Source organism: Microcaecilia unicolor, chromosome 3 (assembly GCF_901765095.1).
Source record: "Microcaecilia unicolor chromosome 3, aMicUni1.1, whole genome shotgun sequence".
In the NCBI taxonomy this organism is placed as follows: Eukaryota; Metazoa; Chordata; class Amphibia; order Gymnophiona; family Siphonopidae; genus Microcaecilia; species Microcaecilia unicolor.
Window position 1 is genome coordinate 491481171 of NC_044033.1, and position 17211 is coordinate 491498381.

At 48.3% G+C, this 17211-nt stretch overlaps 2 non-coding genes across 2 annotated transcripts; one reads left to right on the forward strand and one right to left on the reverse strand.

Moving 5' to 3' along the window:
- The first annotated feature begins 8406 nt into the window (after positions 1–8406).
- Positions 8407–8478, forward strand: TRNAE-CUC. Its single transcript has one exon. It is a non-coding gene; the product is annotated as a tRNA-Glu (tRNA).
- Positions 8479–10050: 1572 nt separating this feature from the next.
- Positions 10051–10122, reverse strand: TRNAK-UUU. The gene has a single exon. It is a non-coding gene; the product is annotated as a tRNA-Lys (tRNA).
- Positions 10123–17211: the final 7089 nt, after the last annotated feature.

Here is a 17211-nt window from a genome sequence, read left to right on the forward strand (position 1 = left end):
TTTGAATTCTAACTTTTTACCTTGCAACTAAAGTGAAGAAATGCCAGATGGTTCATATTATTTCAATGTCTAGCTTGCCGAGCAAAAGGTTAAAAAGGTCAGAGACAGGAATTTCTTTCACCCTTGTGAGTGATGGATTGCTAAATGCTGGCACAGCTGTAAATTATTATGAATGAATAAAGGAATGAGCCAGACATATGACACATTGTAGTTTAAGGAATAGGCTGAAATACTATTTAGAAGTTCCTTGATATGTAGATTTTGTTATAAGGAGATAGCTTAGATATAGATAGAGACCATTATAAGTATGTAGAATATGTCTTATAAGGATGCTTACTTTAGAATATGCTGTATTCTGTGTAAATTAATAAGTTTTGTGTCTGTGTAGAATGTCTGTTAAATTCTGTATTACTCTTTGTCTGCTGTTTAAGAGGTCAAGCAAGGACTGCAGTGAAGAGGCCAACATGTGTTTTAAGTTATCTGCAGTTCTGGCTGGTTCAATGTATAAGCTGATAGGTGAAAGAGGTCAGGACTAGTCAGCTCTCTTCTCCTTGATTATTATAGGTAAATGTAGAAATGTTCTTGAAAGTAATAACCTGATATGTATGCTATTAAGTAAGATTGGCCCTTGACCCCTTTAATGAATGCCAGAGTTTAGTTAGCAGTTAGTACTAGGAATATGAGAAATCAATCATAATAACATGTAAGAGACTGGAGCCCAAATGTCTGGTGTAAGGGGCCCCAGGTCACAGGTCAGTTTAGGATGTCTGGAACCCTATGTAACTGATATTTGTATGGAACTGATTGGTTGAGGCAAGGTAATCAATCTATTCCTTAACCAATTGGAGAGTAAGGGGGCTAGGCTAGGCTAGATAGAACTGTATTTAAGTGGGAGAAGAAGCAGGTTACGTCAGAAGGAGCTCAGAAGAAAGAGAAGGACAGAAGGAACAGACAGAAGAAGGAGAAGACAGCATAAGAAGAGAAGCAGCTGAGACAAAGACACAGAGAGCTGAGAGAAAGACACAGAGAGCTGAGAGAGAGACAAAGAGAGCTGAGAAAGAGAAGAAGAGACTTAATGCTGATGTTCTACTTGGTTTGCTGGCAAATAAAGAAGATTCTCTCTCATTCTGGTGTGCTGTCTGACTCCTGAAGTATCATAAATTTATGCATCAATTCCTGCAACAATTCTTGGTGGCAGCAGTGGGATTCTGAATCCTGCATTAATCCCAGCACCCAACTGACTGGAGAACATTCGCCGGGTATGTATTCTGTATTCTGTATTATAATTCTAGCTAGAAAGTTGTAACCAGCCCCTCAAAAATTGAGGAAGGAGAGCCTGATCAACTCTCAGCGAAGGCCCTAGTACCTTCTAGTCTAGTGGAGATTAGAAGCGAAACCGCTTAAGCTTATCTGTATCTGAGAAATTTGAAATTGTTGGGTGGGATTTTCTGTATGGAATGTGTGATGCGTGAATGATTAACTGAGTGCGGACTTCTTATAGCTGCGTTTCCAATTAACGCGAGTTCAATTGGCCAGCGACGGAAGGAAGCGATTGCTGTCCTGTCTACCTAGTGTCTCGAGAGTTCGGACCCCTTACTGCACTTTCAAAAATTCCCTCCCCCTTTGTGTGTTGTAACTGTAAGCATTATGGGTGGGACATCATCTAGACAAATTGCTGCCCCCTAGATTGTATGCTTAAGAATTTTAAAAAAGGATTTTTAATTAATGACTATGGACAGACTTTAAGCTCAAGTACTCTAAGAACCTTGTGTGAAGTTGAGTGGCCATCTATGGGAGTGGGGTGGCCCCCTAGTGGCAGCTTAGATATTGAAGTAATCCGGAAGGTCTACAGCATAGTTGTAGGAGAACCAGAATATTCTGACAACTCCCTTATATAGATTCCTGGGATAGCCTTGTGACTGACCCTCCCTCTTGGTTGAAAACTTATATGGGATCCCCAGTAAAATTCATGTTAGGCCGTGCTCAAAGAAGATTAGAAAATCTAAACTAGAAGAGGGAAAGAGCCCCAGGAAGCCTACCACTCAATCGGTGGCTTCCGCCCCTACCCTGCCTGAGAAACCCATACTCTCTGATGACCCCTCAGATCTTGAGCCACCACCTTATGGCCCATTGTTGGGGTTCCGTGCCGCCCCTAGAGATCCACGCCGCCCAGCCCAAGCTTCTCCAGTACAGGCTTCTCCGGATAGTTCCTCCCCCACTGTGCGAACCCCACCACATCCTAGGTTGGACTTTTCAGCTAGTCTCTACCCTCCTCTGCCACATCCTTCCCTGTTAACCTCCGAAGACCCGCTTTGGGCTCCACTCCCTGACTCCTCAACTCCTGACAGCCCAGCCTCTCCCTCTAGTACCCCTACCCACTCATTAGGGGCCCGGCATCCCTTTCAATGGACTGACTCACCTGTGACCACCTCTCAGTCTATGAGTACCCCTCCCCATCCCTCAGGGTTTCAACCTACCTCCCCTGAATGGGTTAGACCTGCTGCAATCACCTTTGAGCATGATAGGAGGGTAGCTCCTAGCTCTACCTCAGATTCCATTCCCACCTCCTCGAGAGTTCTGCCACTCCGACAGGTAACTACCACTCGACCGGATCCTAATAATCAGGGTCAGGTTATACAGGCACAGGCCTATCAGTATGTACCCTTCACAACCACCGATCTCCTGAATTGGAAGACGCATTACCCCTCTTATACTGAAAAGCCTCAGGCAGTGGTGGACCTAGTGGCTAGCATTATGGCCACACATAACCCAACCTGGACTGATTGTCAACAACTTCTCCTGACCCTCTTCACAACTGAGGAGAGGCGGAAGATTTTGCAAAATGCTGAGGCCATAACGCGAGCGCGTGCCCCCGAGGGGACACAGAACCTAGAGGAATGGGTTAGAGCTCGGTTTCCTCGCGCAGCTCCAGTTTGGGATCCAAATAATGGGCAGCACTATGAACTGTTGTCTGGCTATTGCCGGGACTTGCTGGAAGGTATGAGGAAAGGCATAAAGAGGCCCATTAATCTGGCAAAGGTTTCTGAAATTCTCCAAGGGGCAACTGAATCCCCTGGGGCCTTTTTAGAGCGACTAATTGAAGCCTACAGAACATACACCCCATTTGACCTGAAGCCCTAGAAAACCAGAGAATGGTGAATAGCGCATTGGTGGCCCAGAGTATGCCAGATATCCGGAAGAAGTTGCAGCGTCAAGAGGGATTCGCAGGGATGAATACCACCCAGCTAATTGAGATCGCAACCAAGGTTTTCATTAATAGAGATCAGGAGGTGCGCCGAGAGGCTGACCGGAAGATGCAGAAGAAGGCCGACCTTTTAGCGGCAGCCATTACTAATTCCACCCTTAATCGAGGTCGACCTCTAGCTAATGGGAAGCCAAAGTGGGACCCCGGACCACCAGCCAGGCCCCGAGATTCCTTCAATCAATCCCGGCCAAGGGGGGAGAATCCCAGACCAAGATTGGAGAGGGATCAGTGTGCCTACTGTAAGGAAAGAGGGCACTGGAAAGATGAATGCCCCAGAGGCGCCAGGGACTGAGAAGGGGACCAGGAGATCGAGGAAGCCGAGGCCGAGTTCGAGAGGGAAGATATGAGCCTCCTGAATCTGACATCATCGGGATAGCCGAGATGGCAGAATGGGACGAATAGGACAGACCGGGTTCCTACAAACTGGGCTCCCAGGAACCTATGGTCAAGTTAACTATAGGGAGCCGCTCAATTCCATTCATGATTGATACAGGAGCTGAACATTCTGTTGTGACGGAGCGATTAGCGCCTGTGTCTGGAAAAACTGTCCGAGTGGTGGGAGCCACGGGGGTGCAGAACCGGAGGCCCTTCCTGACGACCCGTAGATGCCAGTTAGGCTCACACACAGTCACTCATGAATTCCTGTATATGCCAGACTGTCCAATCCCTTTGTTAGGTCGAGACCTGCTGTCCAAGCTTAGGGCCCAAATTTCCTTTGACTCTGATGGCCAGACTTCAGTCTCCTTTCGGCACCCGACATCTAGCCCAAAGGGTATATTGAGTTTCTGCTGCCCTCTTGAAGAAGAATGGCGGCTGCATCAGTCGCATGGCCAAGTTGACCTACCCTGGCAGACAGCTTTCAAGTCAAAGGGGTATGGGCAGAAGATAATCCCCCAGGGTTGGCCCGAAATATTCCTCCTGTCCATGTAGACTTACTTCCAAATGCCCGGCCAATCCATCTTCGCCAATACCCAATTCCCAGAAAGGCTCTGGAAGGGATCCAAGCACACCTGAATCGTCTGTTATCCCATGGAATTATTCGTCCTTGTCAGTCTCCATGGAATACGCCACTGTTGCCAGTTCAGAAGCCAGGGACTGAGGACTACCGGCCAGTCCAAGATTTACGGGTGGTTAACAAATCCACTATTTCATTACACCCTGTAGTGCCTAATCCATATGTCTTGCTAGGATTGATACCTTCTGGAGCTACCCATTTCACGACACTAGATCTAAAAGATGCCTTCTTTTGTATTCGGGTGGCCCCCGCCAGTCAACTGCTTTTTGCCTTTCAATGGGAAAACCCAGTAACAGGAAGGAAGCTTCAGTATACATGGACCCGCCTGCCACAGGGGTTCAAGAACTCCCCCACCATTTTTGGGACTGCCCTAGGACAAGACCTTAAGACTTTTAAATCTGAGCCTTCCAGGCGAGTTTTACTCCAGTATGTAGATGACCTCCTGATTGCAGCAGTGACTCAGGAAGAGTGTTTTGAGGCTACCAGAGAATTGCTGGAGTACTCTTGGATGCAGGCTATAAGGTCTCACGCTCAAAGGCCCAACTTTGTCAGTCAGAAGTGAAGTATCTGGGCTTCTGTATTTCCCAGGGAAGTCGGAGACTGGATGTCAGTAGGAAGCAAGCAGTTGCTGCAATTCCCCAACCCAAGTCCAGAAGGGAAGTTAGGGAATTTCTGGGAGCAGCCGGATTCTGCAGAATTTGGATTCCAAATTTTGCACTGATGGCGAAACCCCTTTACCAAGCCACAAAGGGGGGTGAAAAGGAACCATTTGAATGGGGACCTACAGCTCAACAATCCTTCATTGCCATAAGAAAGCCCTACTCCAAGCCCCTGCGTTAGGCCTTCCTGATGTGGAGAAACCTTTCTCACTGTATGTCCATGAGCGACAGGGGGTTGCTCTGGGAGTGCTGACCCAGATGATGGGATCCTGGCAGAGGCCTGTTGCATACCTGTCTAAACAGCTGGATGGAGTGGCTAAAGGATGGCCAGCCTGCATGAGGGCCATTGCAGCAACAGCCTTACTGGTCCAGGAAGCTGATAAGCTGACCTTGGGGCAAGAACTGGTTGTTAAAGTCCCCCACGCAGTTCTTACCCTCATGGAGTATAAGGGCAACCACTGGTTTACAAATAACCGCATGGTTAAGTACCAAGCTAGCTTATGTGAGAATCCACGGATACACCTGGAAACAGTGGCTACATTCAATCCCGCCACTCTTTTGCCAGCATCTGAGGGACCTCCGGATCATGACTGTATCCAAACCATGGATGAAGTGTACTCCAGTCGACCAGATCTTAAAGATGTTCCGTGGAGGGACCCAGATGTAATTTATTTCACAGATGGAAGCAGTTACGTGGAGAACTCCAAGCGATTGGCAGGCTATGCTGTGGTGACAGAGGACAAGGTGATAGAAGCAAGAGCCCTGCCCCAAGGAACTTCAGCCCAGAAAGCAGAACTTGTGGCCCTCATACGAGCTCTGGAGCTAGCAGCAGGACTGGTAACCAACATTTATACTGATTCCAAGTATGCCTTCACAACTCTACATGCTCATGGAGCTTTGTATAAGGAAAAGGGACTCATAAATGCTGCAGGCCAACCTGTTAAGTATGGACCCGAAATACTTCAGCTGCTAGAGGCTGTGTGGGCCCCTAAGAAGGTAGCTGTTATTCACTGCAGGGGACACCAAAGGATAGATACTCCAGTGGCCCGAGGAACCGCCATGCTGATCGGGTGGCCAAGGAAGCTGCTCGAGGACCCCCAGCAAGTACTGTGACTCCCCTGTTCCAAATTCGACTGCAAGAATGGACACCTATGTATACCCAAATGGAAGAGAAATGGGCTCAAGAAGAAGGTGCAGTAAGGAGACCTGATGGCTGGTTACATCTCCCTGATACCAGAGTTCTGGTGCCACGCACCTAGCTTGGCCTGTAGTGTCTCAAGCTCATGACCTATCGCACTTAGGGAAAACAGCACTAGCCCGCCTACTCAGTCGAGTAGTGGTGCTGGAAGGATTGGATAGTCTGGTTGCCACTGCCTCAGCCCGATGTACTCTCTGTGCCCAGAATAATGCTCGTCAGGGACCCCGTATTCCACCAGGAGTTCAGTCTAGGGACTAACACCCTTTGAGTCTCTAGTTATAGACTTCACAGAAATGCCCAGGAGCGGTAGGCTCCGATACCTCTTGGTCATGGTCTGTACCTTTTCTGGGTGGGTGGAAGCATATCCTACAGTTACTGAGAAAGCCACAGAAGTAGCTCGAGCCCTCCTTAGGGATGTCATCCCCAGGTATGGACTGCCCCTTGCCATAGGTTCAGATAATGGGCCCGCCTTTGTTGAAGCTACACTTCAGGCCCTGTCCCGCGCATTGCGCATTACCTGGAAATTGCATTGTGCCTATCGTCCCCAGAGTTCAGGGCAGGTGAGCGGGCAAACAGAACCTTGAAAAATAGCCTAGCAAAGATTTGTCAGGAAACCCAACTGAATGGCCACAGGCACTGCCACTAGCCCTCTTCCGCCTCCGATGCACTCCAACTAAAGGAACAGCCCTCTCTCCCTTTGAAATTGTGTATGGGAAGCCCCCAGCCATTTTGCAGGGAATTAAGGGAGACATAGGGATTTTAGGGTCTGCCCAGGTGCAGGAGCAGGTAGCCCTCTTGGGCAGGATAATTTCTGAGCTTCAGTCTTATGTGAGAGAAATAAACCCTGTCCCCTTCCAGGCTCAGGTACATTCCTTCCTGCCAGGGGATAGAGTTTGGGTGAAAGACTGGAGGCTCCAGCCTTTGGGGCCCCGATGGAAAGGACCTTTTACTGTTTTGCTTTCTACCCCTGCCGCTGTGAAGGTCGCAGGGATTACTCCATGGGTCCATTGGTCTCGAATTAAGTCTGCTGATCAGACTGAGCCCAGCACGGATCAGACGGAGCCTAGACAGTGGAGAGCAGAAAGTGATCCAGCGGAGCCATTGAAGTTGCGCTTGACCCGAACCAAAGAATCTACTAGCTGAAAAGAAGGGTCAACTGCATACTGCAGGAGCTGCTGAACTTCGGCTTCACACTGAGACTCTTTCTGTCCAGATTCTGGCTTTCTTGGAATTTGAGAGCTTGATCCTTGTCAGTTGAGGGTCTATCCCAACTGGTATAAGAACTCAAAGACTGAGAACATTATATTAGAGTAATCTGTGATTAGCACAGACTGTTGAAATATTATTGCTTAACTAGTTTGCTGTATTTGTTTTAGATTAGGAAGAAAGAAAATGTTAGTAGTTTGGATGCTTTTGTTGTTTTCTACTCCTTGCCTCCTTGTTCCTAAAACCCCAACTCGCTCCAACCTTTGGTTACACTCTGTCCAGGAACTAATTAGCCAGGCAAAGATTACTTCCTGCTTCACAACCTGTGCTGGGTTTGTGGGGAGCCCCCATCTCTGACTGCAGCCCTGCTCAGTTTTGGAAAAAACTTTGCACGATAATAGTTTTTGTGGGATACCTGCCTTCCACAAACTACTGATGACCCATACTAAGGGCAGAAATGGTCATTGAAATCCCAATGCCAGGGTCAGCTGATGCCGCCTGTCTGGCCACGAAATGATAGAGGGGACGGGCCAGTTTCCCTGTGAGGAAAGGCTAAAGAGGCTAGGGCTCTTCAGCTTGGACATGAGGCGGCTGAGGAGGAGATACGATGGGAGTGGGGTGGAACGGAACGGCTAGAAGTGAAACGCTTGTGGGCTCTTTCCAAAAATATAAGGACTAGAGGGCGGGTACGCAATGAAGTGACTTAAGTAGTCACTTAAAACGACTCGAGGAGAAACTCTTTCTTCACTCCACGTGTGTGTGTGTGTAATTAAACTCTAGTAAATCATGGCCAGAGAGTGTGGTAAAAGCGGTTAGCGTAGCAGGGTTTAAAAAAGGTTGGGACAAGCTCCTGCAAGAAACCCCTTGGGATAATCCACTGCTTATTCCTGGGATAAGCAGCGCAAGATTGTTTTCTTATTCTCTTTGGGATCTTGCCAGGTACTTGGTGACCTGGATTGGCCACTGTTGGAAACAGGATACTGGGCTGGATGGACCTTCGGGCTGAGGCCAGCATGGCAATGCGATCTGTGGCCTTCCTAAAGCACAGCCCCTGCCCAAGCAGTCCCTGGTGGTCTAGTGGTCAGGATTTGGTGCTCTCACCGCCAAGGCCCTGGTTCAATTCCCGGCCAGGGAAGCAAGCTCCCTCTCTTTTCAGGGCTGGCAGCCCTCACCTGTCAGCTGCTCTCAAAGCAAAGTTTTGATGATGAGCCCCTGCCTGCCACCCACCCAAATGTTCTCCCAGTTCTTTTACCATACATTTTCACATCTCGGTAAACCCACCTAGGCGCTTCATAGGAAAGAATCTTGAGGGTTAGGTCACAGCGGCGGCCTCCGATTGCCCACGCTGAAAGTCAAGCACCAAGGAAACAGAACGGCGACCTAGAGATGTTTGTCAACCCGTTAGAGTCTACGAAATGATGATTCAACTGGAAGGCTGAGAGGAAGACTGCTGCACAGGGATGGGTCAACAGCAGAGAAAATAGATTCGAGGAGAGTGTCAAAGCAAATTTTGGCAAAAAGACAAAATTGTGAAAAGAGATTGTTGAGAGGACCAGAGCGAGCATGAGGGTACGTAAGGTGTAAGCATTCAGAACAGGAACACAGGTATTCTGGAACAGCGTATTTTGTAAGCCAGTGTCAGGATTTTGTAGGGAATTCACGCAGATACCGGTAGCTAGCCTTATTAATTGACTGCTGTAATTGTCTATTGCTGATGTTTGATTTTTATTCTTAATGTACACCGCCTTGAGTGAATTCCTTCAAAAAGGCAGTAAATACATCCTAACAAATAAATAATAAATAAAGTAAATAACTAGATAGATCAATTATCGCAATCATGGCAGAGGTGACATTGTCCCAGGGATTGGCTCCTGTATCAGTCTGACAGCAGTGTTTTTGCATGAGCTGTAATCCTTTTCTCTACGAAAACCCATAAACAAGTGCGTTACAAACATCCGAATTCCCCGGAGGGCAAAGTCTCTTCCTCAAGGCTTTCTGATCAGAAAACGATCAAACAGAGCCTTTTTGGACAGTAGACTAGATGCGTAATTGGAACTTTAATTGGCCATCGATGACTACTCCGTAATTGGAACTTAGTTGGCCATCGATGACTACTCCCTGAATTTTCAGGGCTTGAACAATGTAGATCTGAATCCCATCCATTAAAAAGGGGTGTAAGTACGCAGTGTTATGGGGCAAGCGCTACAGAGCAGGGCCTACGTTTTATTCACATTTAGCTTCAGTGTGCTGGAACGTGTTCTGGGCTTTACCACCCCCTCACGCTCTGTATTGTACCATCGTCTCCAAGTTCGCCGCCGATTCTAAGACGTGTTGCCTCAGAGTGCTAGAAATCTGGAATCAACGGTCACGGCTACAGCGTGGTGACAAACGTAGAAACCTGAATGTATGTGTGTTGGGGGGGGGGGGGGGGAGTGGACACTTGAGGGTGAGCTAAAGCCCATCCACACCAGCTCACCCCACGCTTTCTGAAATTCGGATACAGCTGTGGTGTGCACTGCCCGCACTGGGAGGCTGTTGGCGCATCCACCGCCCTTTCTGTCAAGAAAACGTTCCTTTGATTACTGCTGAGTCCCTCACCCCTTGCTGTTTGAACAGGCCAAATAAACATTTTCCCTACTTTAGACACCCTTACTTGCCAACTGGAAAAATGCTGTGGGACAGAGTCTCCTTTTAGGGGGGCTGGTCCCACCCACACAGGGACTTGAACCTGGACCCTCAGATTAAAAGTCTGATGCTCTACCGACTGAGCTATGTGGGCTCCTCCCAGGCCTCCTCAAATTTGCAAAGTCTGGCATTCTTGTCCTTCCCCACGCTGGGTTTTCCAGGCTGTGTAAGACCATTTCCCAGGCCACTAACTGCCTTCCAGTAACATTTTGCACAGATGCCGTAGATCCAGAAAGGAACAGAATGGGTGGCAATGAGCAAAAACCTGCTCTGCTCTGTGCAGCAGAAAGGCACTTTGAGCAGGCTCCCTGTTTAACTGAGGTGGCCTTGGAACCTTACAGCTTCAGCTGCATTCTGCAACCCAGGAAATGCTTTTTGCACCAGGTAAGGGTATTGCCATGAGAAAGGCAGCTGAGCAGGATCCTCGGCCTATGCTTAGCTGAGGAGGCAGCTCAGTCAGCAGGCTCCTCGGCCTATGCTCAACTGAGGAGAAGGCCTTGGGGACCTTGCAGCTTCAGCATTCTGCAACCCAGGAAATGCTCCTTGCACCAGGGTAAGGGCATTGCCATGAGAAAGGCAGCTGAGCAGGCTCCTCGGCCTATGCTTAACTGAGGAGGAGGCCTTGGGACCTTGCAGCTTCAGCATTCTGCAACGCAGGAAAAAGCCTGCACTGTGCTCCTTCTTCCACCAAGGTAAGGGTATTGCCATATGAGAAAGGCAGCTTGAGTGAGGCAGCCATGGGCAAAGAAAGTGTTAACTCTGAGAAATTATATACATAAGAAATGATATAAAAGCTTGAAGTTTGAATTCTAACTTTTTACCTTGCAACTAAAGTGAAGAAATGCCAGATGGTTCATATTATTTCAATGTCTAGCTTGCCGAGCAAAAGGTTAAAAAGGTCAGAGACAGGAATTTCTTTCACCCTTGTGAGTGATGGATTGCTAAATGCTGGCACAGCTGTAAATTATTATGAATGAATAAAGGAATGAGCCAGACATATGACACATTGTAGTTTAAGGAATAGGCTGAATACTATTTAGAAGTTCTTGATATGTAGATTTTGTTATAAGGAGATAGCTTAGATATAGATAGAGACCATTATAAGTATGTAGAATATGTCTTATAAGGATGCTTACTTTAGAATATGCTGTATTCTGTGTAAATTAATAAGTTTTGTGTCTGTGTAGAATGTCTGTTAAATTCTGTATTACTCTTTGTCTGCTGTTTAAGAGGTCAAGCAAGGACTGCAGTGAAGAGGCCAACATGTGTTTTAAGTTATCTGCAGTTCTGGCTGGTTCAATGTATAAGCTGATAGGTGAAAGAGGTCAGGACTAGTCAGCTCTCTTCTCCTTGATTAATTATAGGTAAATGTAGAAATGGTCTTGAAAGTAATAACCTGATATGTATGCTATTAAGTAAGATTGGCCCTTGACCCCTTTAATGAATGCCAGAGTTTAGTTAGCAGTTAGTACTAGGAATATGAGAAATCAATCATAATACATGTAAGAGACTGGAGCCCAAATGTCTGGTGTAAGGGGCCCCAGGTCACAGGTCAGTTTAGGATGTCTGGAACCTATGTAACTGATATTTGTATGGAACTGATTGGTTGAGGCAAGGTAATCAATCTATTCCTTAACCAATTGGAGAGTAAGGGGGCTAGGCTAGGCTAGATAGAACTGTATTTAAGTGGGAGAAGAAGCAGGTTACGTCAGAAGGAGCTCAGAAGAAAGAGAAGGACAGAAGGAACAGACAGAAGAAGGAGAAGACAGCATAAGAAGAGAAGCAGCTGAGACAAAGACACAGAGAGCTGAGAGAAAGACACAGAGAGCTGAGAGAGAGACAAAGAGAGCTGAGAAAGAGAAGAAGAGACTTAATGCTGATGTTCTACTTTGTTTGCTGGCAAATAAAGAAGATTTCTCTCTCATTCTGGTGTGCTGTCTGACTCCTGAAGTATCATAAATTTATGCATCAATTCCTGCAACAATTCTTGGTGGCAGCAGTGGGATTCTGAATCCTGCATTAATCCCAGCACCCAACTGACTGGAGAACATTCGCCGGGTATGTATTCTGTATTCTGTATTATAATTCTAGCTAGAAAGTTGTAAACCAGCCCCTCAAAAATTGAGGGAAGGAGAGCCTGATCAACTCTCAGCGAAGGCCCTAGTACCTTCTAGTCTAGTGGAGATTAGAAGCGAAACCGCTTAAGCTTATCTGTATCTGAGAAATTTGAAATTGTTGGGTGGGATTTTCTGTATGGAATGTGTGATGCGTGAATGATTAACTGAGTGCGGACTTCTTATAGCTGCGTTTCCAATTAACGCGAGTTCAATTGGCCAGCGACGGAAGGAAGCGATTGCTGTCTGTCTACCTAGTGTCTCGAGAGTTCGGACCCCTTACTGCACTTTCAAAAATTCCCTCCCCCTTTGTGTGTTGTAACTGTAAGCATTATGGGTGGGACATCATCTAGACAAATTGCTACCCCCCTAGATTGTATGCTTAAGAATTTTAAAAAAGGATTTTTAATTAATGACTATGGACAGACTTTAAGCTCAAGTACTCTAAGAACCTTGTGTGAAGTTGAGTGGCCATCTATGGGAGTGGGGTGGCCCCCTAGTGGCAGCTTAGATATTGAAGTAATCCGGAAGGTCTACAGCATAGTTGTAGGAGAACCAGAATATTCTGAACAACTCCCTTATATAGATTCCTGGGATAGCCTTGTGACTGACCCTCCCTCTTGGTTGAAAACTTATATGGGATCCCCAGTAAATTCATGTTAGGCCGTGCTCAAAGAAAGATTAGAAAATCTAAACTAGAAGAGGGAAAGAGCCCAGGAAGCCTACCACTCAATCGGTGGCTTCCGCCCCTACCCTGCCTGAGAAACCCATACTCTCTGATGACCCCTCAGATCTTGAGCCACCACCTTATGGCCCATTGTTGGGGTTCCGTGCCGCCCCTAGAGATCCACGCCGCCCAGCCCAAGCTTCTCCAGTACAGGCTTCTCCGGATAGTTCCTCCCCCACTGTGCGAACCCCACCACATCCTAGGTTGGACTTTTCAGCTAGTCTCTACCCTCCTCTGCCACATCCTTCCCTGTTAACCTCCGAAGACCCGCTTTGGGCTCCACTCCCTGACTCCTCAACTCCTGACAGCCCAGCCTCTCCCTCTAGTACCCCTACCCACTCATTAGGGGCCGGCATCCCTTTCAATGGACTGACTCACCTGTGACCACCTCTCAGTCTATGAGTACCCCTCCCCATCCCTCAGGGTTTCAACCTACCTCCCCTGAATGGGTTAGACCTGCTGCAATCACCTTTGAGCATGATAGGAGGGTAGCTCCTAGCTCTACCTCAGATTCCATTCCCACCTCCTCGAGAGTTCTGCCACTCCGACAGGTAACTACCACTCGACCGGATCCTAATAATCAGGGTCAGGTTATACAGGCACAGGCCTATCAGTATGTACCCTTCACAACCACCGATCTCCTGAATTGGAAGACGCATTACCCCTCTTATACTGAAAAGCCTCAGGCAGTGGTGGACCTAGTGGCTAGCATTATGGCCACCCATAACCCAACCTGGACTGATTGTCAACAACTTCTCCTGACCCTCTTCACAACTGAGGAGAGGCGGAAGATTTTGCAAAATGCTGAGGCCATAACGCGAGTGCGTGCCCCCGAGGGGACACAGAACCTAGAGGAATGGGTTAGAGCTCGGTTTCCTCGCGCAGCTCCAGTTTGGGATCCAAATAATGGGCAGCACTATGAACTGTTGTCTGGCTATTGCCGGGACTTGCTGGAAGGTATGAGGAAAGGCATAAAGAGGCCCATTAATCTGGCAAAGGTTTCTGAAATTCTCCAAGGGGCAACTGAATCCCCTGGGGCCTTTTTAGAGCGACTAATTGAAGCCTACAGAACATACACCCCATTTGACCCTGAAGCCCTAGAAACCAGAGAATGGTGAATAGTGCATTGGTGGCCCAGAGTATGCCAGATATCCGGAAGAAGTTGCAGCGTCAAGAGGGATTCGCAGGGATGAATACCACCCAGCTAATTGAGATCGCAACCAAGGTTTTCATTAATAGAGATCAGGAGGTGCGCCGAGAGGCTGACCGGAAGATGCAGAAGAAGGCCGACCTTTTAGCGGCAGCCATTACTAATTCCACCCTTAATCGAGGTCGACCTCTAGCTAATGGGAAGCCAAAGTGGGACCCCGGACCACCAGCCAGGCCCCGAGATTCCTTCAATCAATCCCGGCCAAGGGGGGAGAATCCCAGACCAAGATTGGAGAGGGATCAGTGTGCCTACTGTAAGGAAAGAGGGCACTGGAAAGATGAATGCCCCCAGAGGCGCCAGGGACTGAGAAGGGGACCAGGAGATCGAGGAAGCCGAGGCCGAGTTCGAGAGGGAAGATATGAGCCTCCTGAATCTGACATCATCGGGATAGCCGAGATGGCAGAATGGGACGAATAGGACAGACCGGGTTCCTACAAACTGGGCTCCCAGGAACCTATGGTCAAGTTAACTATAGGGAGCCGCTCAATTCCATTCATGATTGATACAGGAGCTGAACATTCTGTTGTGACGGAGCGATTAGCGCCTGTGTCTGGAAAAACTGTCCGAGTGGTGGGAGCCACGGGGGTGCAGAACCGGAGGCCCTTCCTGACGACCCGTAGATGCCAGTTAGGCTCACACACAGTCACTCATGAATTCCTGTATATGCCAGACTGTCCAATCCCTTTGTTAGGTCGAGACCTGCTGTCCAAGCTTAGGGCCCAAATTTCCTTTGACTCTGATGGCCAGACTTCAGTCTCCTTTCGGCCCCCGACATCTAGCCCAAAGGGTATATTGAGTTTCTGCTGCCCTCTTGAAGAAGAATGGCGGCTGCATCAGTCGCATGGCCAAGTTGACCTACCCCTGGCAGACAGCTTTCAAGTCAAAGGGGTATGGGCAGAAGATAATCCCCCAGGGTTGGCCCGAAATATTCCTCCTGTCCATGTAGACTTACTTCCAAATGCCCGGCCAATCCATCTTCGCCAATACCCAATTCCCAGAAAGGCTCTGGAAGGGATCCAAGCACACCTGAATCGTCTGTTATCCCATGGAATTATTCGTCCTTGTCAGTCTCCATGGAATACGCCACTGTTGCCAGTTCAGAAGCCAGGGACTGAGGACTACCGGCCAGTCCAAGATTTACGGGTGGTTAACAAATCCACTATTTCATTACACCCTGTAGTGCCTAATCCATATGTCTTGCTAGGATTGATACCTTCTGGAGCTACCCATTTCACGACACTAGATCTAAAAGATGCCTTCTTTTGTATTCGGGTGGCCCCCGCCAGTCAACTGCTTTTTGCCTTTCAATGGGAAAACCCAGTAACAGGAAGGAAGCTTCAGTATACATGGACCCGCCTGCCACAGGGGTTCAAGAACTCCCCCACCATTTTTGGGACTGCCCTAGGACAAGACCTTAAGACTTTTAAATCTGAGCCTTCCAGGCGAGTTTTACTCCAGTATGTAGATGACCTCCTGATTGCAGCAGTGACTCAGGAAGAGTGTTTTGAGGCTACCAGAGAATTGCTGGAGTTACTCTTGGATGCAGGCTATAAGGTCTCACGCTCAAAGGCCCAACTTTGTCAGTCAGAAGTGAAGTATCTGGGCTTCTGTATTTCCCAGGGAAGTCGGAGACTGGATGTCAGTAGGAAGCAAGCAGTTGCTGCAATTCCCCAACCCAAGTCCAGAAGGGAAGTTAGGGAATTTCTGGGAGCAGCCGGATTCTGCAGAATTTGGATTCCAAATTTTGCACTGATGGCGAAACCCCTTTACCAAGCCACAAAGGGGGGTGAAAAGGAACCATTTGAATGGGGACCTACAGCTCAACAATCCTTCATTGCCATAAAGAAAGCCCTACTCCAAGCCCCTGCGTTAGGCCTTCCTGATGTGGAGAAACCTTTCTCACTGTATGTCCATGAGCGACAGGGGGTTGCTCTGGGAGTGCTGACCCAGATGATGGGATCCTGGCAGAGGCCTGTTGCATACCTGTCTAAACAGCTGGATGGAGTGGCTAAAGGATGGCCAGCCTGCATGAGGGCCATTGCAGCAACAGCCTTACTGGTCCAGGAAGCTGATAAGCTGACCTTGGGGCAAGAACTGGTTGTTAAAGTCCCCCACGCAGTTCTTACCCTCATGGAGTATAAGGGCAACCACTGGTTTACAAATAACCGCATGGTTAAGTACCAAGCTAGCTTATGTGAGAATCCACGGATACACCTGGAAACAGTGGCTACATTCAATCCCGCCACTCTTTTGCCAGCATCTGAGGGACCTCCGGATCATGACTGTATCCAAACCATGGATGAAGTGTACTCCAGTCGACCAGATCTTAAAGATGTTCCGTGGAGGGACCCAGATGTAATTTATTTCACAGATGGAAGCAGTTACGTGGAGAACTCCAAGCGATTGGCAGGCTATGCTGTGGTGACAGAGGACAAGGTGATAGAAGCAAGAGCCCTGCCCCAAGGAACTTCAGCCCAGAAAGCAGAACTTGTGGCCCTCATACGAGCTCTGGAGCTAGCAGCAGGACTGGTAACCAACATTTATACTGATTCCAAGTATGCCTTCACAACTCTACATGCTCATGGAGCTTTGTATAAGGAAAAGGGACTCATAAATGCTGCAGGCCAACCTGTTAAGTATGGACCCGAAATACTTCAGCTGCTAGAGGCTGTGTGGGCCCCTAAGAAGGTAGCTGTTATTCACTGCAGGGGACACCAAAGGATAGATACTCCAGTGGCCCGAGGGAACCGCCATGCTGATCGGGTGGCCAAGGAAGCTGCTCGAGGACCCCAGCAAGTACTGTGACTCCCCTGTTCCAAATTCGACTGCAAGAATGGACACCTATGTATACCCAAATGGAAGAGAAATGGGCTCAAGAAGAAGGTGCAGTAAGGAGACCTGATGGCTGGTTACATCTCCCTGATACCAGAGTTCTGGTGCCACGCCACCTAGCTTGGCCTGTAGTGTCTCAAGCTCATGACCTATCGCACTTAGGGAAAACAGCACTAGCCCGCCTACTCAGTCGAGTAGTGGTGCTGGAAGGATTGGATAGTCTGGTTGCCACTGCCTCAGCCCGATGTACTCTCTGTGCCCAGAATAATGCTCGTCAGGGACCCCGTATTCCACCAGGAG